Source organism: Sebastes umbrosus, chromosome 4 (genome assembly GCF_015220745.1).
Source record: "Sebastes umbrosus isolate fSebUmb1 chromosome 4, fSebUmb1.pri, whole genome shotgun sequence".
NCBI classification, from domain to species: domain Eukaryota; kingdom Metazoa; phylum Chordata; class Actinopteri; order Perciformes; family Sebastidae; genus Sebastes; species Sebastes umbrosus.
The window spans coordinates 23215913-23242139 of NC_051272.1; the positions used below are offsets into that span (position 1 = coordinate 23215913).

At 40.0% G+C, this 26227-nt stretch overlaps 1 protein-coding gene across 1 annotated transcript in view; it reads right to left on the bottom strand.

The window, feature by feature from the left end:
- Positions 1-7591, bottom strand: part of lrrc4ca (leucine rich repeat containing 4C, genome duplicate a) — a 188727-nt gene extending 181136 nt beyond the window's left edge. Inside the window, exon 1 of the mRNA XM_037767592.1 lies at positions 6857-7591. The gene's annotated coding sequence lies outside the window, so the exon portion shown is untranslated. The remainder of the gene's footprint in view (positions 1-6856) is intronic.
- Between the last annotated feature and the right edge of the window lie 18636 nt (positions 7592-26227).

Consider the following 26227-nt stretch of genomic DNA (forward strand, 5'->3'; position numbering starts at 1 on the left):
GACCTGACCTGTGCTGACATGCCCACACACTCAAATGTCTACCCCAGATGGCAGCAGGTACAAAGGATGCCTGGGGAAGAGACCTTTTTCAGGCTTGTCTGCATTAGCATAGGGAGGACCTGTCCTATTAGGTTAATATTCTAAACATGTCTCATTTGGTTTAGATTTCAAATTAACAATCTGGCCAATATGTGAAAAGATTATTTCTGTCGAAGAAAACTGAGTTAGAGGGTTGCAACAGGGTTTCTGCGGCTGCTTTGGGGACGCAACGAAAATGCTGCTGGTACAAAATATTTTTACCGCAAGAGGATGGCAGCAGGTGATCAACATCATCATCATGGGATGGGATTTCAGAGGCTCGTATCACTGAGTTTAACCATGCTTGTAAATCCATAGCTGTCCGGTAAACTGTATTTCTCCAAATAAAGTTTCCATTGAGTTTTAGTTAGATTAAAAAAACACACATTACCTTCAATTACAAAGTTTAACTTCCAATGCTAACCTTTTTTTTTTAATTCTGACTTTCTACATACAGTAGCTACACATGGCCACTACAGTATGATTAAGAATAAGGAATGGTCTTGGTTACGACAAACAAAGGGTATGTTTAGGATTAGGAAACGTACACACTTAACATAGGGTTATAGGGAAACTGAAGTTTGTGACCGCTGAATGACGATTTACTGCATGAAATTTTTATGTACTACATACTCCACCACCCTGACCTTCAGGTCCTTACAATCTGCTTCGCTACTGTATATGGGCCCACTACTTCCTGTATTGGCTCTGAAGGATAGCACTGAATGTAAATCGCGAGGTGCTGAATTGTGGAAGGAATTTGACAAAAGTTTACTAACATGCATGTGTCATCTGGTAAAATGAATTATATACTGCTAACAAATCCACTGAAGTAGACAACAACATGTATTGTTTTTTATTCCCTTCACAAACTTCTACTGTTCAGTACTTCAGATCTGCCTTCACTATGGTTAAGTTTGGGTTAGGTTTAAGCGCAAAACAACTTTGTTAAGGTTAAAGATCATGGTCATGCTTTTAAGAAACCAATGCTGACTCTTGGTAGGAAAGGGAAGGGTGTGAACAAAATTATCCAGTGTCAAAGTCTCAAGGCGTGTCCACACCGCCCACATGAGCAGCGCCTAATGGCTGCCTCGCTGAACTGCTGCGTGATTCACACCAGCTGCGTTTCTGCTGCTGCTGCTGCCAGCCCTTTCTTTCTACATAGAGTTTTCCTTTCAAAGTGGCCATTTCATTTCATTATAAATGTAATTTATATTTATTTTAGACAGAAAAGGTTAAGAAACGTGTGATAATTTGTAAATAATAGTAATAATCCACAATTCAAACCTCATACTACTGTATATTCATTCATGGAGCTCTGCAAGTCACTGCATGTTCTACAACACTGTCATGCAAATATTTCAGAAAAAAGCCTTGTGTTAACAAATGAAGGAATTCTGTCCACAGAAAAAAATGCTTGAGGGCTTTTATCTTAAAACGAAAGCAGGAAGTGCTGATTTAAAAATAAATCTTTACTTTTTTCCGTGTGTGACATATTCTAAGGATACAGAGAATGAAACCTTAATAATGTTGCTGGTATGATGAATATACTATCAAATGATCACTTTCACTGTCTGCTGTTATTGTGAACAGATCGTTAAAAATAGGCGAGACCTCGAATCTCTAGAAGAGATGAAGATGACACGCAGCCGGGCTGTGTGGTGGCTCTAACCTGTTAACATGGAAGCCAAAATAAAAAAACAACAGGTTCCGCAGCCGCCACGCGCTCCTGACTTTCCCAGCGTGTACACGCCGTCAGGAGTCAAACAACATAACGCTACTTCCAATTTTGCTCCTGACAGAAAAAAGTCATAATTCACTGGCTACGTGTGGTCTTTGTCAGGTAAACATAAGCATACAGTAGGTCATTTTATGCATTTGAACAAACAACTAATGCTGTAATTTGTCTTGTCAAAACAATTCACTCACCCACCCCATGGTGGTACTAGAGGAAAAGTCAGTAGATAACCAAAAGGCATACAGATTTGTCCTCTGAGGACCATGGATGTCTGTGCAAAATGTCAAGGCGATGTTTCAGTTTACACCAAAGAGGTGGACCAATTGACCGACTGACACACCGACATTGCCATCCCTAGAGCCATACCACTAGCAAGGCTAAAGAGGCGTTTATAACCTTTACTCCTCCCAAGCAGGACTCCGTCAGTAAGTGTTGTGGGGAAGTAACCAGTTTTGGGGTTGTGCCCTCGTGTCACTGTTGTTGACAGATGCAGTAATTTTGACTTATTTGAATTTATTGAAGGAAGTGCAGAGTTTGCCTGGATAATGGAAATGCATACAGTATATGTGATGAGAGTAAAGTAATTATACACACTTACATACTATTTAGTATGCCGGAAAAAGATTTAGTATGTCCCAATATATAGTATGTCAAATGCAGTATGCCAAAAATACCAGGATGTTATACTGCATCCGGTCGCATTTTGTAGTATGCAAGCCAGCATGCTTTTCTGGCTATTCTGACCCACAATCCTCTGCGCGGCGGATATATGAGCAGGAGGGTCAAAGTTCAAGTTATGACAAAGTAGTATGTCCCAATTGTATGCATACTGTATGCAACAGTACATCCTTTGTAAGGGCAGCGGCAGTATGTACTAAAAGTAAAACTAAAGTATGCAATTTGTAACATAGCCTGTGAGTGATATTCAGCCTGTCCAAAGGTCCCTCCCTTGAAAATGTACACTACTAACCTTGATCATTGACAGAAAACAGTCACACATACAGCAGGTGCAAGTATGCTGAACCTCAAACAGGCTGTTTGACTTTGTGCAGTTACATACTGAACTTGATGAATTACAATATGACATTACATGAGTTGTCACTGTCAGTGTGTTTGCGATGAGCCTTTAATCTCAGGGTCCACAACTCTCAGAAAGACATATCAGTGCATAAAAGGTCACATTTTCTCCAGCTTTTGCAGTGACAGAGGCATTCAAAGCTTCCGACGTAAACTCCTCAAACTTCTCTGCACCTGTTCCACACTACAACTGCCAAGCTGGCGAGGGCAACATCATCAGCAAGGCATGGAAAAGAGGAGTGAGGAGGTCAGTTCTCTTTTCGCGCTGTCTGTCTCCAGCTCCCTGACAGCCTGCGATACCTGCCACTTTACTGTTCACCAGGGAGGGTGCAATGCATAGATAAGCACTGAGATGTACACACAATCATCCACTAGTCTAGGTCTGAGGAGACGCTTACTAAGTGGATTGCACGTCATGAAACTCTTGTAGATTCAGGTCAAAAGTCTGCTGGGCGATTTTATTACACATCCTCACCACAGATACACAATTCACCTTATTATCAATTTCATACGTGAGCATAAATATATCACTGGAAGCAAAGAGGGAGTGAAAAGTTCCACTGTAGGACATACATGAATCCACATACACATTTAAACACACATCTTGTGCTTGTAACGATTAAGTTTTAGTAGAACTTGTGTCATATTTTCGGAATAGGGACCGTGGTGTAGTTTGTTTATAGCCGAACGTTAGCTTTTTAGTTCTGCCGATTGCATTTAGGCTACAAAAATCATAAAAGTGTTGTTCATTCGTGGAGATTATTTTACGGAACATACTGCAACATGTAAGTATCATAAATGTTAGAGTTTATTTTCTGCTATAATCCAAAACCTAATGGAAAAATCCCATTGGCTTTTTGTCGAGGGAACCCAGGGCGATGCTAACTTCCCGGTTGGCCTACAAAAATACGTCATCCCTGTAGCACTCTATTGTATTAATAGTTGTCATCATTCCTAGGAACGTGGAGACATTGCTTCCAGGTAGGCAGATGAGGCAAAACACATCTGCAGTCAGATGATGATACATGTCTCCAACTAGGGCTGCAACTAATGATTATTTTCAGTATTGATTAATCCGACAATAATTTTCTTGATTCATTGTTTGGTTTATAAAATGTCAGAAAATAGTGAAAAATGCTCATCTCAATTTTGCCCAAGGTGGTGATATCAATAAATTGCTTGTTTTGTCCAACAAACATTTCAAAACCCAAAGAAATAAAACAAAGAAACGCAGCAAATCATCACAGTGGAGAAGCTATTGCAATTGTTGCTTTCTTAAAAAAAAAAAAAAAACCTTAACCACAAACTACTACTACATTACTAAATACTACTACTAAAAACCAGTTATCAAAACAGTTGCGGATTTTTCATTGGTTCAATCAGTTGACTGATTGACCGATTTTTTGACTGATTTTTTAGAAGCCCTGTTTTAAACAAACCCCAACTTATGCAAACTTATGTGGAAGAGAAAATAAAATGACGAACAATAAAGTTACTATTCAAACTGTAATATCTACACATGGACTTCCTGTTCAACTCTGACCTATTGAACCCGGCATAGTTGTGCGCCCAGTATTTTTTTTTCTCTAACTTTGAACTTCCAGTTTTATCTCCAAATAAAACGTTTTAGATAATCTTGCTAAACTGTTGACTTATTTACAACATGTTTGGACAACCTTGATTCTTGCCACTTTGGATTTAATTGTAGCATGTTCCCAGTACTCAGCAATTGCATTGATTTCATAAACAAAAAAAATGATGGAAAATAAGGCTCAAGTTGTAATTAACTGTTATGATTCTCTAAATTAGAGATGTCCTTGTCTCATTTTGTTTTCATCTGTTTTTCAATACTTATTTCATTGCATTTGTTCTTTGAAAAAAGCTTTTGTAAAACCATTCTGATGAGGGTTGATTCATTCATTTTACTTGATTAAAAAAAGAGAATAAATTACTCACGGTAGGTCTGTATAAAAGAGTTAAAGCAAAACACAGCATTTGATCTGCTACTGCAGCAAATGTACTTGAAGTACTTGGTTTGTAGTTTTCAGTGTTGTAACATGATCGCACATCAGTCGATATAGGTAAAAGCCAGCTGCGGCTCACCCTAGAGGTCCACCGGTGTGCTCCTGTTTCCCACTTGTTTTTCATGCTGTTCCTATTGTTTTCCTTGTTCAATATTATATGGCACATATGCTTGCTACTGAGACTAATGTTTTTGGTGTGGGATTTGTGCTGGATTAAGCTTCAAAAGAATGGCTGACAGTCTATTGTTCACTGCTGGCATGCTCAGCTCCCCATAGGGCTGCCGGTTTAGTGCAGTTTGGGTTTTGTAAGAAGAAAATAGAACCAATATTATGCAATCCTGTATTATTGTTGCCATAGTGTGTAGAGTATGCAGTTGGAGACATACTGGCTGATGTGCAAAACTGAGAATAACAACCCATGTGTGACAATTAAAACATTGTGCTGCGCTGCCACAATCATTCCCGTATTCAGTTCAGGCAGACATAGCGTTGTTTACCACAATGCGACACACATCCTCTCGTAATGAACGGCGAGTGAATGCATCCAATTCGGCTCACTTTTTTCAAGTGATCCCGTCTAGATGGAAGGACTTTATCAATTGGACTAATTGAAGTATGTTTGCTCTGATTTTGATGACGCATATAATTTCATTATGCATGGGTGAATGCTTTTTCTAATATCTTAATCAGCGGCAATTACCAGCCTTTCATCATCACCTCGCTGCTTCAAGAATCACAAGTGGCATCAAGGGTTGTGCACACATGGCTCATCACCACATGCTCTCTCAGGGGTACAGCACTTGTCCAGCATCTCAGAGGCCTTGATTGCATACAAACAGATGATGGTGTAATCTAAATGCGTGTGCCATGCTCCCTCTTATCTCAACAGGCTTGTGGGTGACAGAGGAGTGTGATTGCGGTAAATAGAAACCGCCCACCACCAGTACTCCAGTCCTCTAGGACAACAGGCCACCAGTGTATGGTGTACTTGATTCTCAGCATAGTACTTCACAATTTTGGTAATGTGTAATTACAGTGAGGATTGATTGATACAGTTAGGTTAGGTTAGACAAGACCGAGCAGCGACCTGTGATTGACATTGAGTAGACTGGATATGGATCACATGGGGTTTTCATGAAACCAATAACACAGGAAAAAAAGGCTGTGTTTCCAGCTGAGACAATGTTCATCTCTCTAAAAGGGACAAGCAGTAATTTATTTTGTAACCCAAGCAGTTAATCTCTCACACAGAGGTCCAGGCATTCACACAGCAAGTGTTCAAACAATTTGCCTTTCACGACCAACATCAATACATAACCCATGCCTAGTGTTGCATTTAGCGAATAACCTGAGATACTCAGATACACTTTGATCTGTTCTTTGTCGAACTGTTGCGTGTGCTTCACCATGCACGGCTCTGACAGCGTAGGAATACATTTATGTGCTCAGCCACACAAACATCAGAGAACTCTGAAGGACAAAAGCTAAATGTACGTTTCCTCCACGTATCTGGACATAACTGATCAACACAAGCTCTCCGACCCGGAGTAATGAACTATGCTGATGTCCACTCATGGTAAATCATGTCACTCCTGACAGGTAGCATGATTACTGTCGCAGAAGGGAACTGTAGCTTAGCAACGAGATTACAACAGGTTGATTTTGTTGGAGAAGCCTTGCCATGCATCAGTTAGCCTGTCAATATCATGTTAGTGTATCAATCCCTGCAGCCTGGGCTGCAAGGATGACAGAAAAAAATAGCATTTGTTTAAATAAAATAGAATAAAAATAATGTAGTCCAGTGTCAGTGGGTAATAAATGCCTGGCTTTGAATAGATAACAACACTCTACAAATTGTTTTATATTGATATCTGAGGTGCTAATGCAAGAAACAGGTCAGGAAGTGTTTGTATGAAAGTTTGAAACTTCTATTACTCACCAATGCGTTTCACATCTTAGTCCTGGGCGTCCCTCTGGAAGGAATACACAAGATTCACCAACAGTGGACCTGAAGCAAAAAATATTTTTTTGCTGTTTTCTTCCTCTTACAAAGCAAATTTACTTTTGCTCTTCTGCTTTTCTTGTCTTTGGGTCCGCCGCACATTGACCAAAAAACTTAATAGCCATACAGGAAAAGAAAAGAAAAAAAAACAGAAAAGCTGAGGCCTATTTGGAGCACAACTTCTCATATGTATTTCTCAAAGCCATAAAACTCTGACTTCTTTCCAGTGGATGAGCCAGAGAGCTGTGATGAAACCCCTGGAGATCGCTCAGGAGATTTGCATAATGTGCAGAACGCCTCTTGAGTCTTCTGCTGGTACCAACGTCTGACCTGTAGAGAGACTGGCGCTGATTCTCAATCAAGCCACGCTTCCCCTTGGCATGAATACCCCTTCAAATCAAGACAGAGGAGAGGGAAATAGATGGACTGAAGGGCATCAGGAGGAAAAGAAAAACTGATGTGCTGCAAGGCAAAGCTGGAAAAGCCAACGTAGTATTCCAGGAATCGTATTGCCGGTGGCATTGGAGAGCTGCTGTGCTCCTGGTGTGTATTCCCTGTGCCTCCGCCTCTTCGTGTCCACCTTGTCTCCAGCTGTGGTGGAGGCACTGAGTGATAGAGCTGTGCTGCTGCTGCTGCTGCTGCTGCCGCCGCTGTTGCTGCTGCGTCCTTCCTGCTACAGCAGCAGTCTCTGCTCAAATAAATGCCTGGTCTGTCACAGTTCTCTGCTGCAATGCATTAGATTCATCCTTCCTCTCTCTCACACACTCCCTCCCTCTTTCTGCCCTCCTCCCTCCTTGCTCACTCTTCTTCTTCGCTCACTTGCACTCAGTCACACGTGAGGAGACAGAGCGGGAGCCTAGAATACAAATAGGCTGTCTTCCTTAAAGACGTGATTGTGCTCCTTGAATTTGATGATTTTTTTTTTTTTAAGCCAAAGTAAAAAAAGGTGGATGGATGGAGTAGATGTGATCTCTAGATCCCTGACTCGCTGATCTGCTTTACCTCCCGTTGACTGAGCTGTCTGTGAGTGTTTGCTGTGACTCTGGACTGCAGACTATTTCTATCAAAAAGAAACAGAGAAAGAGGAATTAACAAGAATTTTGTTTCTGTTGATAAATCCTGGTTTGATTCTGGGTCTGTGCATAGTGCCAATAGTTTTTGGAATAGTGGCTTCGATGTCCCTGCTGGAAAAAAAAAAAAAATCAACACAGCCCTGTTACAGAAAACACACTGAAAAGCCACATTCAATTAATATTCAATCTGGGAAATGGACTTGGAAACTATGGACGAAAGGAATCCATATTCCATAAAAGAAAATGCAGCAAAGGAAACATGTGACAAACATCTTTGAAATAAAAAAAGCTTTTCAATTTAAATAATACAAGTTTTCATACATGGTAAGGAAGTGTCGATAAGTGGAAACGTCATCACCTTCTGTTACGGAGTACAGAGAGCAAAGGTGGTTGCATATCTTTTACAATGTTCTGACAAAAGTAGGGAGCTGATGCCTCGTTCATGTCATGAGAGATGGATGATAATGGTGGGAAACGTAATCATGGTTGCGACACTCGTTCATGCAATAGCGTTGGCCAGGCTAACTAACAACAGGTGTAATTTATACACTGAATTCACAAAAAATGTATTGCGGCTGCTGATAGCCCCATAAATTGCGTATCACTTGCAACCGCTGACTGCCCCATCTCAAGGTACGATTCACAAAAGATATTGCGCCAAGTTTTGCAGCTGAGTGCAATTTACTTTTTCTTTGAGTCTGATTGCAATTACCCATGTGATAAAGCACGGTCAGAAATTAGCACCCGCCAAATGCAGGTTGGGTAAATTCAATCCATCTGCCACTTTGGCGGAAACGGAAAATGGTCTAGGGATGTGAATCGATAATCGGTTCTTAGTTGTCGAATTGTATGCGTCTCTGACTATCAATTCCTCTTATCGATGCGTTCCGACAGTTATGAATGCACAGTGACGTAATGCCATACGCACACTGTATCATGTTTCAGTTTGTTTACATTATGATGTAGCCAAGCTCTATTCAGTAAAAATGAATATTGGGTGAAGGTAAATTACAACGGTATCATTATGTGTTCTAATGTAATCTTGTAAAATGTAGTTTTTAGTGAGAAACTTGAATAAATAAAGTTGTTTCAAGGAGATGTTTTTCCAAATAAGATAATAGACAGGGGATCATGATCTGTTTAACTTCCTAACACTAGCTCTAAGCAGCTTATAATACATCATTAAAACTATGCATGCCAAGAATATTCTAATCAAAGCAAATAGTTAAATAAAAATACAATCATTTATTTCCAAATCATGTGAATTGTTTGTTTTTATTCAAATAACCACTGTAGATGATAATTGCAGAACAATTGTAGAGAGAAAAAGAAAAAAATATATTTTTAGACCACGAGCTGCAGGTCCTGACTGACGTGGAGCAGAGAAATTCCTCAAAACTTGAAGCAAGGAATGTAAACCTGACGGAGAGAAACCATATTTGGGATTAAATATCCCAGTCGGTGCTGCTGGTGTTTTCAAACGCACACCTTCAGACGGTAAAAGAAGATGGCATGATTTGAAGCAGAGGACAAAAAAGAAAAAAATATCATTCAATGCTGCCTTGCTCAATGGAAAATCTAAATGTGACACCACTAATAAATGCGCTTCAGTTACCACCAGCTTTCTGAAGACGCTAATAATTTCACTGTAACTGTGTGTCGCTATTAGCGCTGATGGCCGCAAATTCCTCACCAAGACCACTCAGAACTTCTGCCTCACCATCGACAACTCTACTCTGTCTTCCTCGCCTCACATCTGCAACCTTGGAGTCTTTTTCGACAGCCACCTCTCCTTCGAACACCACGTCAATCACATCACCAGGACTGCCTTTTTCCACCTTAAAAACATTTGCCCCTGAATGCATAGTTATCTATCATTATATGATAGGCATTGTATTATAGGTAAAAATAGCATTTGAGTTAGGGCAGTTACCTTGAATATCCAAGCTGACACTTTTGTATTAGTGCCAAATGAAATATATCAGGGCAAAATACAAGATTCCAAGTCATAATTACCAATGTGGCATCAATGTCAAAATTGGAACTAATTTGCCACAGGCATCTCTCTTGACTTGTCATAGCAGGGAAAGTACAGGCGTGACAAATAACATTAATGATGGATGTGTTACTTATTTACATTAGAAGTGTCAGTAAGTCATGCCAGTGAGCCAGCATGTACAATACCCGGGCCGTTTATTGGCATAAGTAAATTAAATGCCAGACATCATAAATGCCATTGCACCTATGCTTGTCAATTGAACAGGTCTGTGAGAAAGAAGAGAAAACAGCACACTCCTTGAGCAGTTCACTACCTCCAGCATTGGACTAAGTGCCGGTTTAATACACGCTCTTAGTATTTGATGATTGTTCTGCCTGCCAGCCGATTCTGCTGGGCTTTGTTTGCCTTATCCTGCCTACCCACTGCAGACTCCAAGCCTCACTGACTATCTAGTAAAGTGCCTGTTAACTTTACCTTGTCTGATGGATCTGCTCTGAGGCCTGAGTCCTGCCGTACTGTATCACAGACAGATGGATGCACTCGAAATGTTAAACAACCATTTGTGTAACAACTATCTGGCTGGGTGTGTGCGCTAGGAAAGGTTGTGATTCAAGAATGCTCATGAGATCTAGTAGTATAAAAAAAGTCCAGCATTAGACACGGAAATGCCTTATCCATGCAGATACTGCGATAGTGCACAAAACACAGCGTTCTGAAAATATTCGAAAAAATGTACAATAATCTTGTGAGAGAAAATACTATATTCCAGGCTATAAGCTGCTGTTATCCAGCTGTCAAACCAATACAATCCTGTACAGCAGTTTGTTTTTCATCCTGTACTTACTAAACTTCTATTCCCTACCTACTTTGCATTCCCTACTTTTATCAAAGTAATACAGAATAAGCACAGAATATAAATAAGAAATAGCCATTTTCTGTTGTCTCATTTATTTTCTATATGAATAACGTGTAAGAAACCCACTGGCTCAATCTTTTAACTAGCCAAGCCTGCAAATGCAAAAAGATACCAGTGGAGGATGTAAGTGCCTCTCAGCTCAAACATTAACATTCATGTGTGGTACCCTCTACAAGGCAGCTCCTGTGTAATGGCTGTAACAAGCTTAAAGGACTATTTCAGATCTAAGTTGAGAAACTGATAGGGGCACAGCAGAAATTACAGATCACAGAAGTCAGAAACCCCAAGTCAGGTTAAGAATAACCTCCAGCTGCTGTGTTTATGTGCTATTTCATTTTCCATCTCCAGAGGGCACGGACGATTTCGTCATCTCTGACCATTTTTGCTTTTGATTATCTTATCTTGTTTCCATGACAGCTAAAGCTCACATGTGTTTTACTTGGACTGAGTTATTTTTTGTCTTTTATTTTCTAATAGATTACTGCTGTGTTACACAGAAACAAGTCTTGTTTTAACAGCTTTATGAGCCTGTCATGAATATATGTATGTTGTATATTTTAATCTCTTGCCTCAAGCAATGACCAGATTTTAAATGAAACAGTGAGAAAGATATGACTTATATGTGTCTTATAAATTTGAAAAAGGGTATAGACAGATGGCGGTTTTGCATTGTGCTCAATTCTCAGACGGTTTATCGTGACTTCCGTTTTTTACTCTGAAATGGATGACTTCAAAAGAAGCAAAGTACAACACTTGACATATAAAATAATTAAGTACATGTAAAATTGCTTATTTTTAAAAATGCTCAAAAAAGTACACAGATAAATTACTTTGTTACAGTAACAAAAATCACCTTCTAGTATTTGCTAAATTGTGAGAGATTATTTTACAGGTTATCTTGAATTATCATTAAAAAGATGCAATGTAATTGGTCAATTTATTATATCCATTTGTCTGTTCTTCTGAGACTGATGATACTGCTAACTATTCCATCTCTACTGTTGTTTTACATGACAGAGATATAAGATGTTAAGAGAGAGATTCAACCTATAATTAGAAAACTTTGTTCAGTTCTCAAGCAGCAGCTAATCATTACCAGAATAGGTCTGATATTTTTACCATTCCTGCCTTTCCTGCCTTTCCTTGGATCTTTCTGCATCTGAAATATGTGCCCAAATGTTCATTACTCTGTGCATGTACACAAGCTTTTCTTTTCTAGAGAAAATAATATAGCATACAGTTATTGTACTTTTTATTATCTCTTTATTTGTTTGCCTGTAATAATTATTCCATGCTTAAAATAAGGATACGGCAGACCTCTTTCGGTTGAGGCTTCTTCTTTCCATTGTCAGTCCTGACTATTTCACATTTACAACAGCAATTACTCCATAATGTTGATTATTTACTTGAGAAGGATTTATTGAGTTCAAAATTATGGAAATAGGGTCTTTAAGTAGGAATTAAAACTTTCTTGCGGTTGCACTCCTTGTGAGTTACCCTTGGAAATAACATCAGCTAAATGGTTCAGATGTAAAATGTAAATGTAAGCCTCATATTATTGAACCACATCTGTTACAGCTTGACATTTATTCCTGAACCCAAACTGGACCCACATTTATCAGAACCCCTCCAAGGAATCACAGCTGAATTTTGACTCTGACTAAAAATAATCCCAGCTTCCTTTGAGAATCTATGGCATTACAATTTTATGGTACTGAAAGCCGACATGCAAATGCATATGAACATCTCTCCAGCTTGGTGTTGGCTAAAAGACATTTGTTCTTAGTTTATTTAGATTTTCATTTGAACCAATTCTATTTAACTCTACAATGCTGCATATCCAATTAGGCTTTAGAATCTCTGAAATATATTTATCATATATAATTTTGGCAAGAAACATCCATCAATAGAAAACTAAGACCTTGACCACCACCAAAATCAAAAGAATTGTCCCTTGGTAAGTCCCGTCTTCCCACCAATGTGTATAGAAATACAAACAGAATGGATGAGATCAGTATCTCCTTGGGTAAAAAACATAGCTATGGACAAAACATACTTTTCTATTTTGAGATAAACAGCTTCTATACATTAAGTGCGACCAACTAAACAATCAAAATGAAGGCCCATTCTTCAGCAGCAGAAATATTGTCCTAATGAAGGTGTTGTGCTGTCAATCGAAGTGCACAGTTGAGGCTCAAAGCCATCATTAGCCAGTTTTCCATCTAAATGTAGTGCAAATTATTTCAAGGTTTGTTTGTTTTTTTCAGAATTTTCTGCATTTCCGGTCAAGTTTTTTTTTGAATACATAAATTAAATATGCACGTGAAAACAGTTGGATAGAAATGCACTTTATTTTACTGAATTGTATCGCCGCTTCCTTCCGGTACATTTAAGGCTCTGCACACCCACTCAGGTGTAGGGGTGGGAGGGTATACAAAGTTCAGTATGTATCTCAGTTTTGGGTCATAGTTTGGTACATTTTCGGTTTGGATGTGTTTCATTTATTTTAAAAGCGTAAACATTCACAGTGGCTTATTGGTCATAATTCTTAGTGTAAAAGTTAAGGTACTCAAATACTGGCATATGGTCAATAAAAAGAATAACATAAATGTCAGTTATCTATCATAAGGCTCTGACCTGTTGATAATTCCTGAATAGGGCTGCAGCTTGTGCTCATCTATACAGGGTGGGCACAACAGACTGACAGTGTTGCCAGATCTCACGAGAGAAACAAGCAACCAGGTCCATAGAAACAAGCCCAAAAGAAGCAACTCTCCTCCCCAAAAGAGCCCAAAACAAGCAACCTTACCTACCTAACACAGTATGAGAGAGACAGGCGGCCACTTGATCACTTCATATATATGTATGAATTTATTTATTATTTAGTCTTTTTTTTTTTGTTGTCATAAATTGAATGTTTGAAGTGTATCAACAGATATACCCGACTTCAGTTCAACAATGACAGAATACAGTTTGACAGAAATCGTTGTCAAGTGAGCTTGATTAACCCGGGTAACTGGGATAAAGTGACTAGCATGCTTCAGCTGACAACAACTGGAGCACTGCCAAAACTTTCCAAAACTCTCACTCACAGAATGTTTTTTTTTTTTTAATGTTCCGCGTGTGTGAGTAGTACATCTTAATAGACTATTTTGACTGTTTGGGTCACAGGGCATCTTGTACCGAACGGTTCGCGACGACTACACATACTGTTCCACCCCTAATCAGGTGTTTTCACTTATTCTGGCTAATTACACCTATGCCTTCAATCAATGGCATCATAGAAACCATCAGTTGTTTGTATTCAAACAATAGCTTGGGTGGCTTATTGCTGTTAAGCATTTCTTACACATATGTCCTCACAGAAAGTGGAGCTGTGCTACTGCCCCATTGCCACAAGAAAGAAGAGGAATAAATGTCAGGGACTGGAATGTAATGTAATTGTGAATAAAGTTGTCGGATTCACATTATTTGCCCATTTCAGGTTTAACACCCACAACACAAGCAATGCTATTCACAGTCAGTCAAGTTGAAATCAACACACACAAACACACAAGTCAAGCTTGGACACCTGCCACTCACAGCTTTTTTATCTTTTACGAGACAACACTATTTTTAAAATCGTATTTTTCATATCCCCTGAAGGATTCTACAAATAGCATGCTAGGCACTGAAAAATGCAGTTCTTCGGCATGCTACCATCAGACAAAGCATGATTAAAACCCCTTTGTAGGCAGAATAAATGTTTATTTTCTCCCTGTGCTAATTACTTATTAGTAGGACACATACGTTTTCCCTTAAGTGGTCCCCCCATTTTCTAAATTAATTACATCAGAGGTTCAAAGAAATGGTGGAAATGCTAATGTGGCCCACTAACACCACTGCTGTAGAAGCAGGAGAATTCAGGTCAGAAGAGAGCAGTTCTTTAGGAACCACATCCAGACTCTTTCTGCCAGTAGAGGAGGAGCACAGATCAAGCTAGATGCTTATGCAGAGCCAGATGTTTTAAGATCATTAACACTAAAGTGCTGCTGCCTTTCACAAGATCTTGCAATCCAGACAAATTACCCTCATTACTTCCCATTTTTAATGGTCAGTATTGGGGATTATGTCTTGGATAGGATTTCCGTGCTTTGCAAGGATTCAGTGCAATCAACATTTGACCGTGTCACAGTTATTACAGTCAAATAAAAAAGCTTGGTTGAATAGTACAAAACAGAACATAACGTAATGTTTTTGCTGCTTCGCCGGTTCTCACACATTTAGAGAGGAAAAAAAAAGTCACTTCCTTCCTGATGTTGTCCAAACATAGCAAATGCCCTAAAGACCCAGGATGTGCAGCCATCAAGATTGTCACACTGCTACAGCATGACAATGTATTAATCACATATTGTGTCCTGTAAGTGACAGGGAGATTGTGCACAGAGCGAAACAAGGCCCTCGGTGGGGATTTGCCAGCGGGCCCGTCCCTTCAAATGGCATGTGATGATAACCTCCTTGTCTTCTACACAGAGATTAACAACCAGGCGGGCTGTATGGATGGATATGCTCTGGTGGTGTGCTTGGACTTGAGAGGCATAGAGGTCAGAGTCTATCTAAACAGCAGATGGTTTGTTGGGCCTCTTTGGGAGGGTGCTAAAATGAATTGGATACACAAATCAAAGTCTGCATATGAGCACTCTCTTTAGCTGTTAATGGAGGCCAGTTGTTGGAAACTACATGAATGCACTGGAATCGGATTCAAATAATACACAAGTATGAATCCACAGCACATAAACATGAATATAAAGTAGAAAACACACACTATAATCACTATAATACTTGGAAAAACAAGGGGGCAGTTTATATGAGTAGCCAGATAGGTCTAGTCGAGCACAGCAGTGCTAGTTATACAGACTAAAGCCATAAACAGCACAACAATACAACACAGCCTTCCTCCAAACTGCACAGCTTCTAATAACAGCTGACATTGAACCACCAGCAATTTGGCCCTTATCCTAAACCAACCCAGTCTATAAAGACATTTTACTGTTATAATAAATGGATTATAAGCACGGCCTTGACAATCAAAAAATAAAAATAAAAATGTTAGGTGGCACCACCTGTCACCTCATTGTGATATGAGTTGTGGCAGATGTTGTTTCCTATAGCAGATGAACCATTCTATTAGGGGAAGATCAAAAATGCAGCTGGGTTTTAAAATGATATGCTCCTCTGAGCTCCATATTTCCAACATCTGGGGTATAAACAAGCATATCAGACAAGGCAATCATTACAGAAGGGGACCATGCATGAGTTGAAACAAGTGTGTTCATACATCATTAACACAGAAGGGAAGAAAGAAGTTGAACGGCTTCGGATGAAGAGCAAGGGCGTACACGTTTACACATTTTCAAATGAAATGCAAAAACCAGTAATCAGGTACAGGTAATCAGTGCTTTCCATATACTCTAAATAAAGAGAAACAAGAAGATATTGGGGAGTTCCACACATTTTATTGTGCCCAAATAAATCATATCAAATGTATATTCCAAATCTTAATTTGTGTTGCTGTAAATTGGACCTGCACTTTAAATGTGAGTTTATTTTAAGGAGATAAAACTAGAGTGCTTCAACTACATGTGTATTTCATTGGAAGGTATAAGGTGATGTAAACCTATTGTGCATTTTACATTTGGTATTGTGTTCCTATTAGGGCTGACAAAGTTAATGTGACGAGTTTTAACACCACTAATTTCTTTAATGCATTAATGCAACATGCGATTTTTAGGTTGTAGCAGGCTCAGTTTTAATGCTAGAGTGAAGATACTGGCATCATATGAACCTAGAAAAACCTAAGGAATCCATTGGTATCAACCATGTCATACTAGCTTGTCGCTAAGGTGGTTAAAAAACGCTCCAAACTTACGCAAAATTTTGTCGAGGAATAAACTGGCATGGCCATTTTCAAAGGGGTACCTTGACCTCTGACCTCAAGATATGTGAGTGAAGATGGGTTCTATGGGTACCCACGAGTCTCCCCTTTACAGACATGCCCACTTTATGATAATCACATGCAGTTTTGGGCAAATCATAGTCAAGTCAGCTTGAGTTTACCACGTTATGATTTGTTATGATGATGATTTATTTCTATGTTATGATTTTTTAATGCTAAATGCAGTACCTGTGAGGGTTTCTGGACAATATTTGTCATTATTTTGTGTTGTTAATTGATTTCCAATAATTATATATACATACATCTTCATAAAGCAAGCATATTTGCCCACTCCCATGTTGATAAGAGTATTAAATGCTTGTCAAATCTCCCTTTAAGGTTCATTTTAAACAGATAAAAAAAATTTGCAATTCATTTGCGATTAATCCCGATTAACTATGGACCATCATGCGATTAATCGTGATTGACTATTTGACAGCCCTAGTTCCTATCAATGAAAAGTCCCTTGATACCTTTTACTTACTCACCTTTTGGTGTTTTCAGTGATTTCAAGGAAATGAAAACAATACAACGAACTGCAATGTGTTTTATGAAATGTTTCACACACCATTTTACTCTGAAATACTTTTCTTTGCTAAAGCTCCCCATGCTGAGACATCACTCATGTTAAAGATGAGGTTGTTGAATGTTGTAGTCCTTCTGCCGCATACAGCATCACTGGGATCTTTAAATTGCACACTGCTGGAGATTGTTCTCTGGAAGTGGAATAAACAAATGTAATGGTAAGCTGATACGGAGAAACACAGACAATCAAAGTCCTGTGGGCAACGGCGAGCCATGTAAATTAGATTTAGCACAGTGCAGCTCTAAGGGATGTCCCCAGGAGGCCAACAAATTATGGCTGTGTTTGTAATGTTCCATAAGTCACTCAACTTCTAATCTTGAGCAGTAAGCAAAGGGCATCTGTAGAATATTATCCCTCGAGTTAGCTAAACCTTACTTAATCAAAACAACTTCTAATCCCGGTGTGAGACGCGAAAGATCTGTTGAGTATTACGGCACACCTGCAGTACATACAGTAAGCTGACTCCTGATGCATAACACCATCAGTGAGACGGAGCAAACTGCATACATGATGATGCTGGAATGTGAACCTTACCATATGCCTCTTTTCTTCAAAACAGAGGGAGCGTTCCCTGGGGGAGGCTCCCACAAAGACTGACAGACAGCCCAGTTCTTCAAAATGAATCCTGAATATCTAATATTTCTACAATTATAAACAGTCTCAAATAGCTTTAATTCATTGAGAAGATGTGACCCAGGCTTCAAATGATGCATCCTCTGAGGCAGATGGTTGTGTTGTTTCTCTCTCCCTCTCTTTTTTTTCAAGAATTATACCAGCCCGCTGTGACTCCCGGCGCTGGTGTTTGGCCTGGCTGAATTTAAGTCGCTGTGCCAGCTGACTGGGGGTCCGTCTCCCGGAGTTGCCAAGTGTCGACCGCTCTCTCCTGGTCGCGGGGAGGACGAGACAACGGTGCAGTTCATTTTCTCCTTACTGACACTTTAGCAGTGCCGACAGTGTTTACCTAAGGGGGAAACGGAGGGTGGATATGACGCTTTTGCAACGACGCCGTGGTTTGGCATGGCATTATCAGCTGTCAGCGCAGTGTAGAGCGGCGACCGTGAGATAGCCAGTGGGCCACGCTCACATGCACTAAAAGCATGCATGGCTGGCCCGGCTATGTACATAAAGCACGGATAAGCTTGGATTACAACACACACAGAGATAGAGCGACTTCATTCTCTGCTCAGGTAGACACTACTCCACTAGCCTATATGTTTACATTGCAAATAGCTGTTTGCTGCTATATTAATGCACTGAATTTCAAATTTAGCACCTTTAATGCAACAACCAAGACATACAGTATATCCTCTGTCATGGCTCAGGAAGAGGGACTTTTATACTAAAAGGACTGTAACCTATGGGATAACTACTTGAATTGAGCCGGATTGCCATGCCAGGCTTCAGCAGTCTAAGGCATGTGAGCATATAGTAGGCATGCAAATATTGTAGTAATATGGACTTGAAAAGTCAGAGAAGTAATGTGAGATGGGCAGGCCTGTGTGGGAAATTTCCCTCCACTCCAATTATCAGATAATTCTGATACTAACTCAGTGAGACTTGGCTTTGCCAAGGCAGATATTTACATGACACAGAGGCCTGTGGTCCTCTTCAACTCTCTGCCTGCATCATCTGTCACTATTTATTTACATTTGCACTAATGAGGCTCGTTGCCTATTTATGTGTGTCTAACCTCCTGGCGAGCTTTTCTACGACAGGACATTTCTGATAGATTTTTATTTTCCTTCACAAAAAGAAAAAAATAGGCTGTTGAATTGTTGGTCAGTTTTTATGAATGCTTGGTTGTGGTGCATACTTTCATTGCATTGCCTTAGTACTGTTTCAGTATGACATGAATTTAATAGGAACAGAGTGTGAAGGAATCTGTAAATTGGGAATCCTGGTAAAGCTCAATGTTAGTTGACATTGGAGGAGATTTTACATTTCTAAAATGTTAGCTGAATACTGTCTATACTGTCGCTCTCTCCCAGAAAAATATTGTAAATTTGCATTAGAAAAAGGATAAATACTGGATATCAGCTTACCATCTTAGTCGTATCCAATAATATATTTTGATCTCAAGCCATATATTGTTCTTTACTTGGTTGTTGAGGTAGTCGTTGTGGTGTTTGTCGTTTATTATTGGGTGTTGAGAAGGTTATGGCCTATTGTTATTCTGAAACACCAATAGTCCGAAAAATATCCAATTGGACCGAAAAAAGCCCATTTGTCCGTTACCCTGAAAACAAACGGTCATTATTCTGACAAACATATATTTCCGCAGAAATGAAGGTCTGTCCGAATATTTTTGTCCCCGCACAAATTTTTCGCAGGGGTGTTCAAGCAATCATAAGAACCCATAAAATTATATTTTATAAATTTGCGTGCGATTATTTTGGACAAAATCCGAGCTTAAGCAAACAATTTCCCATTGCTCTATACTGAAAATGGGTGGAGTTGCCAACACTAGTACACCAACACTTCTTGCAAGTTGGGGGACTAAAGCCAGAATGTGTTTCTACTTTTACTTTCTCTTTTGTATTTTGGGTACCAATGTGATAAACAAAATTGCCATCTGTCTTATGAGGATATGTTTACATGCACACAGTCATGCCGCAAAAAGCGAGAATTTCCAAGGTCTACTGCTTACATGATTGAATAAACTGACAGTCCCCTATAATACTCCTGTTTACAAGACAGATAACATTGCTTTCAACCACAGAAAATGTTTTTTGAGGTTTTACTTTGAAAAGAAATGGCTTAAGGTCTTTGACAGAGCTCAGGACATTTCCTCCTGCCCTCCCTCCTGATGATTCAGTGCGTGCATTTGAAATCTGTGTTACAGTTTAACTATTGTGATCAGCAGAAAACCAGAGAAGGTCATGCACCTGTTTTGTCAAATCTCTGTTCTGTATCAGAAGAGTTGACTAATTAATTAAGGGTACCCATGCTGTTTGACCCGTGCATAATTACACGTAGTGTATCCTTCAAATTAGAGACTGCAGATGGAACGCACACGTTAATCGTGCTGCTGTATGATGACTACAGGTGTTTAATCAACTGAAAGGGAACAACATCATGCATCCTACAATATATTTTGGATGATATAAGAAGAACCCATTAATCTGAGCTAGCACGGACTCTGCCTTAAAGGTGCAGTCAGCAATTATAATGCAATATACTCCGCTAGTTGTCTGTTCTGTGAAAAAAAACTGCTGTTCATACAGAACCCTGGCTCTGTATAAGGGAAACAAATAAAGTGGCTCGTCAATCAGCTACATGGGGCATTCATGCTCATGCCCAGGACAGGGGAAAGGCCATTGGTGTATAGTGTAAGAGAAAGGCAGTGGGAGAAGTGGGCTACCTCTGAAAAGTGAAGCCAATGCGCAAGGGCCTTAAACCTGCATTCTAGCCAGCAGGGGGCGACTCCTCTGGTTGCAAAAAGAAGTCTGATTGTATAGAAGTCTATGAGAAAATGACCCTACTTCTCACTTGATTTATTACCTCAGTAAACATTGTAAACATGAGTTTATGGTCTCAATCGCTAGTTTCAAGTCTTCTTCAATACAGCATGATGTTCATTTAGTAAATTATGGTCCCATTTAGAGTCAAATAGACCACAAAGCAGGAAATGCTTTAGGGCACGGCTACCTTTTGATTGACAGGTCGCTACCACGCCGTTCTCCGGTCTGGGAGTTGTGTTTTCGTGGTAGAACTTTAACCCTTTCACAGTGTGTTTTCAGTGCATTAAAGTTAATTATAACCTTTTTGGTTGCCTAGAAATGTCTTATCCAGTATTCAGTTGTACTTAGTTCCATCCTCTCGTGTAACTTCTGGTTGCAAATAACCAGACCGGCCGAAATGCCAAATTTGAGGCTTCAAAACGGCAGTCCACAAACCAATGGGTGATGTCACGGTGACTATGTCCACTTCTTATGGTCTATGAGTAGGAGCAAGAGGGACAATCATCTGGAGTGGGGTATTTGTTTGGGTGTTGCGTTCAAATATCAACAATCTTTCTCCAGAATTGCTGGCTTTAAATGTGTGAAAGAGTAAGATGTTTATTTAAATGTGTGACAGAACAAAAATTATTAAAGTGAAAGAAAAAGGGTTTATCTGATGTTATAGAGGTGTGTGTGTGTCTGTGTGTGCGTGTGTGTGTGTTCAACAACTCAAGGCATAAAGAAATTGCTCAGTGCCCTTGCATTTGTAAAAATGAGGTGGTCTGAGTCAGTGCACTTTCTTGCTAAAATTGCTCGACATCAGTGAGCAGAAGCAGGATTGGGGCAAAAAATGGACTTTCACAAAGGCATCAAAACTGCCTTTGCACCCCTGCTTGGTTTGCAAAAATAGAGCCTTGATTGTACAGCTATTGCAGAATTATGTGCATATTTAAATAATCGAAGCAACGACCAAGTTGTGCTGAAACGTATACAGTCGAAGTGTCTACAGATTCCTCCCAATCCCACGGATGTAATGCTTAATGACAAGCATCAAGGAAATAAGAGCGGCTTTCATTTCACCCAGCTTCCAAAGTAAAACGCTCAAACCCAAAATATCACTCAGCTGGCAGTTTTTGAGCAGTCTGGATTTGGTGTATTCTTGCCTTCAGCAAGGACAGATACTGTCAATGCAACAGATTCCAGATCTCTGTTGGGCCGACAGTGACTGTGTACAACTACAAAAGCAAGTCTGGTGCCAAGGTCTTGCTGGTGCCCCGTGGCTATCAGATATACATTTCTGTTCAATTCTTATATTCTGTTGGATTAGTTGCAGGAAAGCCAGTCTGGTATTTTAGCTTCATTTACGTCTTTTTTTCATCCCCTCCCGTGTCAGTGTCTTATATACTTCACTGCAGGTGATAGTTAAAGAATTGTAGACGTTAACATTAAAAGATGTGTCTTTGGAAAGGGCGGCCACACAGATGGTTCGCTAAAATCAATTCAAGTTTATCAAGGTAAGACAATGAATTAAAGCCAACAAGACACTAGGAGAGCACACTAAGGAGAGAATGTTAATGGGTCTGACGGTTATGGCTGAGCTTTTATCTGCCTAGATGGTGGGAGGTTTGACCGCCTAATGACCACTGTGCTTAGCAACAATCAACTCAATACACAAACCCCCGGGGGTGGCGGTCTGTGGATTTGATATGTGATTGAGTGTGTTTTGCGTGTGTCAGTGGACAAATGCAAGAATAAAAGCCATTCTATAATCTAACAGCGTGCATGCAGGATGGATGGGCAGGGGAAACATTTGTGATAGCACGATGGGTGTCTCATGAATTTTCAACATGGCACCTCTCTCCCAGTGTCTCTAACCTCGTGTATTTGTAAAGGCTCTTTTCATCACATATGTCAACTTCACCTACTGATAACCAACACAGTATTTTCATCCTTCTTTTTGCTTTAAATTGTGTTGCAGCAGCCGGCTGCCATGTGAGGTGAAATACGCTGTGTTAGTTATAGATATGTCTATGTTTCAGGAAAAAGTGAGTTTTTATCAGCGACTGAATAACCTTTATATTAATACGAATGTCAGAATAAAACCATGGTGACACTGGTGGCAGGTTTGTATTAAAGCTGCAGTGGGTATAATTGGAGCAAATTTGATTAAAAAAGTTATTTCTATGAAATGGTCACTATATCCTGACAGTAGTGCATGAAACAGGTAATCTGAAAAAAGTCAAGTTCCTCTGGTGTCCTCCGGTGCTCCTAATGGCATCTGCAAGATTTCACAGACCGGAGGAAAACAACCAATCAGAGCTGACCTGGAGCCTGCCGTCCAGCTGATGTCTCACACTCGTAAAGTCCGATCAAACGGACAAACTAGGCATCCTTGATCAAATATGAATCAATATTCTGTTGCTGTAATGCCTATTTCTCATGCCATGTTCAGATCAGTTGGGGAAATACCAAGCACCGCCCACCAGCCGGAGCAAAATTTCTCATTTTACAGCTAAACAGTACACTACAAGATGTTTCTGAAAGCATTTGAGGCGAGAAATAGGCATTACAGTAACATAATATTGATTCATATTTGATCAGCGCTGCCTAGTTTGACCATTTGATTGGAGTTCGCGAGTGATTTACAGCTGCCTCCGTTGAAAACAGAGCCATGAGGAGGTGCAGAAGTCTAGTTATCTCTCAGAACACTTGAATTATAATATGCTGAAAGGTTATTATGGAATTTTTGCCCAATGATGCCAAAAATATACTGCTGCCTACTGCGGGTTAAAGGCCCAGACACACCAAGCTGTCGGTCAGCCATCAGATAGTGTGGGGCCGTCGGTGAGCGTCTGTTGGCCTAGTTTTTGATGGTTTTGGTCTCGCACCGTCTGCTCTAGTCTGCCTGTGTCGGGGGCTTTTCGGCAAATTCAGCATGTTGAATTTGAAATTTCGGAGGCGGAGCCCGTCGGGGAGTGAACTCACTCAGATTGGCTGTTCAGCTCAAGCAAATCGGTACACGAGAAGTGAAACGGAAGTGAGGGAGGCAAGCCAATCAGTAAAGCCAAGACGGATATTTTCACAACGACATGGCCATCTGGAATGAAGCTAAGTGGTGAGTGAGAGTGAAATGGTCAGAAAACGCTGCTTTATTTCATGTACATATCATAACTACGGCTTGTATATCTGCTGTCATAGGACTTCTGTTTTCCCTTTTTGAATGATGAATACAGACTACTGCCAACCTGCTGGTGTGGAGAGTTATTTCCTCTCACGCAGGCTCAGAGCGTACGTGCTAACTGGCCATCGGCTGTAGTCTTTGCAGTGTTTTCAAATGCAACTTGTCGGCCAAGAGAAATGTGACGCGAGACAGACGCAAAAGTCGGCCGTCATTGCTGCTAGTTCTTTGATGTCGGCTTGGTGTGTCTGGGCCATTACTCAAACCAGGAGACGCAGTGAGTTAAACAGAATTTCTGATCTAAAAGGGAGGCAACAATGAGATGAAAATAAAAGAAAAATGCAGCTGCATTTCCATTTGATTCACTTGTTACCTTAATGAATTCAGTGGGAGTCATCAGAGGACTGTTCTCAGGGAAGCATCAATGAGCGTCTGCAGAACATCCTCATTCATTATACCAGCAACTGGCATTCAGAGATAGTAGAACCGGTGCATCATCTCCCACCTGGGGAAGTGCATCACAGTGGTAAACCTTCCTACTGGAGTTTTGAGCAGCAATAACAACAACAACAGGGTGATATCTAACCTGACTGCATTGCTGTTTTTAAAGCTGCTAGAAAGCTTGAAAAACCGGTTGATGTTATTTGGAGTCGAGGTCATGACTGTGCAATATTTATGTGCATGTTAGATCCAAATGCGCATAGAATCATGACACCGAAAAAGGAGAGTGGGAGAATAAGATGCAGTGTTTCCATTGTGTCTGGCAAAACACAAACATAATATGAAAAATGAATAAAACACACACAGTAGGAAAATTGGGTAAATGAATATTCATGCCCTGGATCGCTCTAACAAGCGCAGTGAGTCTTAAATGTCTTTTCACCGTCTACAACCGTGCATTCAGTTCTCTTTGTATGCTAACTGCATTTGCCTGATTGCCTTTTCTGTTTGTGAATGGTTTGTTTGGAGAAAGGCCTTGGCATGGGGTATAAGGCATCACTTAATCCTCAGGCAATAAGAAAGAAAGGATAAGAAACAATGTGAAGGCATGGCAGAATAGGCATGCAATGATGCTTCTCTATGGTGATCATTGCGGCATTCTCTGGCACAGCATGCTGAATGGATTTTCCGGTTATACTGTATGCCTCAGTTGCTGCCAAAAGCCAACCGACTGAATTGACAGAATGTGTCATTTGAATGTGACCTTTATTGAAGATGTACGCTATTCTGGGTGGATACAGACTTTTGTTTGGTTGAAGGTGGGTGCATTCAGGGGCAGAACAAGATAAATAATGTGACTTTTCATTTTTGTTGTTCAATTATAACTACTGAATTTAAATAGAGCATGTGCTGGTTGACTTTAACCATCCATATAAGCACAGCAAGCAAAAACAAAAAAAGAGTCCAGTCATTTTCTCCACGCAGGGAATCACCAGCTGAAATAAAATGCAGCTGACTTATTTCACCATCCGTGTGAGTGGTAGAGCTGCACTTTTTTTTTTAACAAAGTTTATTTCTGAATTTTGTTAATACAACTCTGACAATCCACTGCACAGAGCAGTTCTCTTGAGTGATCGCCCAGCTGTGGCCAATCACATGCCTATTCTGTTGTACGTCCTGCGTGTTACTACGACACCATTGGAGCAGTAACTCTTTCATTTGTGTATTTTGGATAAACCTTAAAAAATATGTTTGGTACCACTCTCTCATAACTATGACTAATGGCTTTATTAAAGGTGCTACATTTGATAATCAGAGCATTAATATAGCAGCAAACAAATATTTGCTATGTAAAGATATAGAGGAGTAAATTCTACCTGAGCAGAGAATGAAGTCACGCTCCCTCTGTGTGTGTAGTAATCATAGCTTCTAATACAGAAATCATTTTTCACTTCTGTTCACATTGCGAGATAGGGCATTTGGCCTTAGTGGAGGTCTGCGTTCTCTGAGTGCCCTTCTAAGTTTTAAAGCACTTTTCTCTGAACCCTGATACAGACCAAAAAAGATGCCTCCAGCATGTCCACAGCTGTGATGTACTGTGGGCTAGAATTGTTCCTGATGCATTTACAAGTGTTCGCTCTATCATTTCATCATTTGGAACATTGTTGTTCAGTTGAGGAGCAGTTCCATATTCTCAGATAG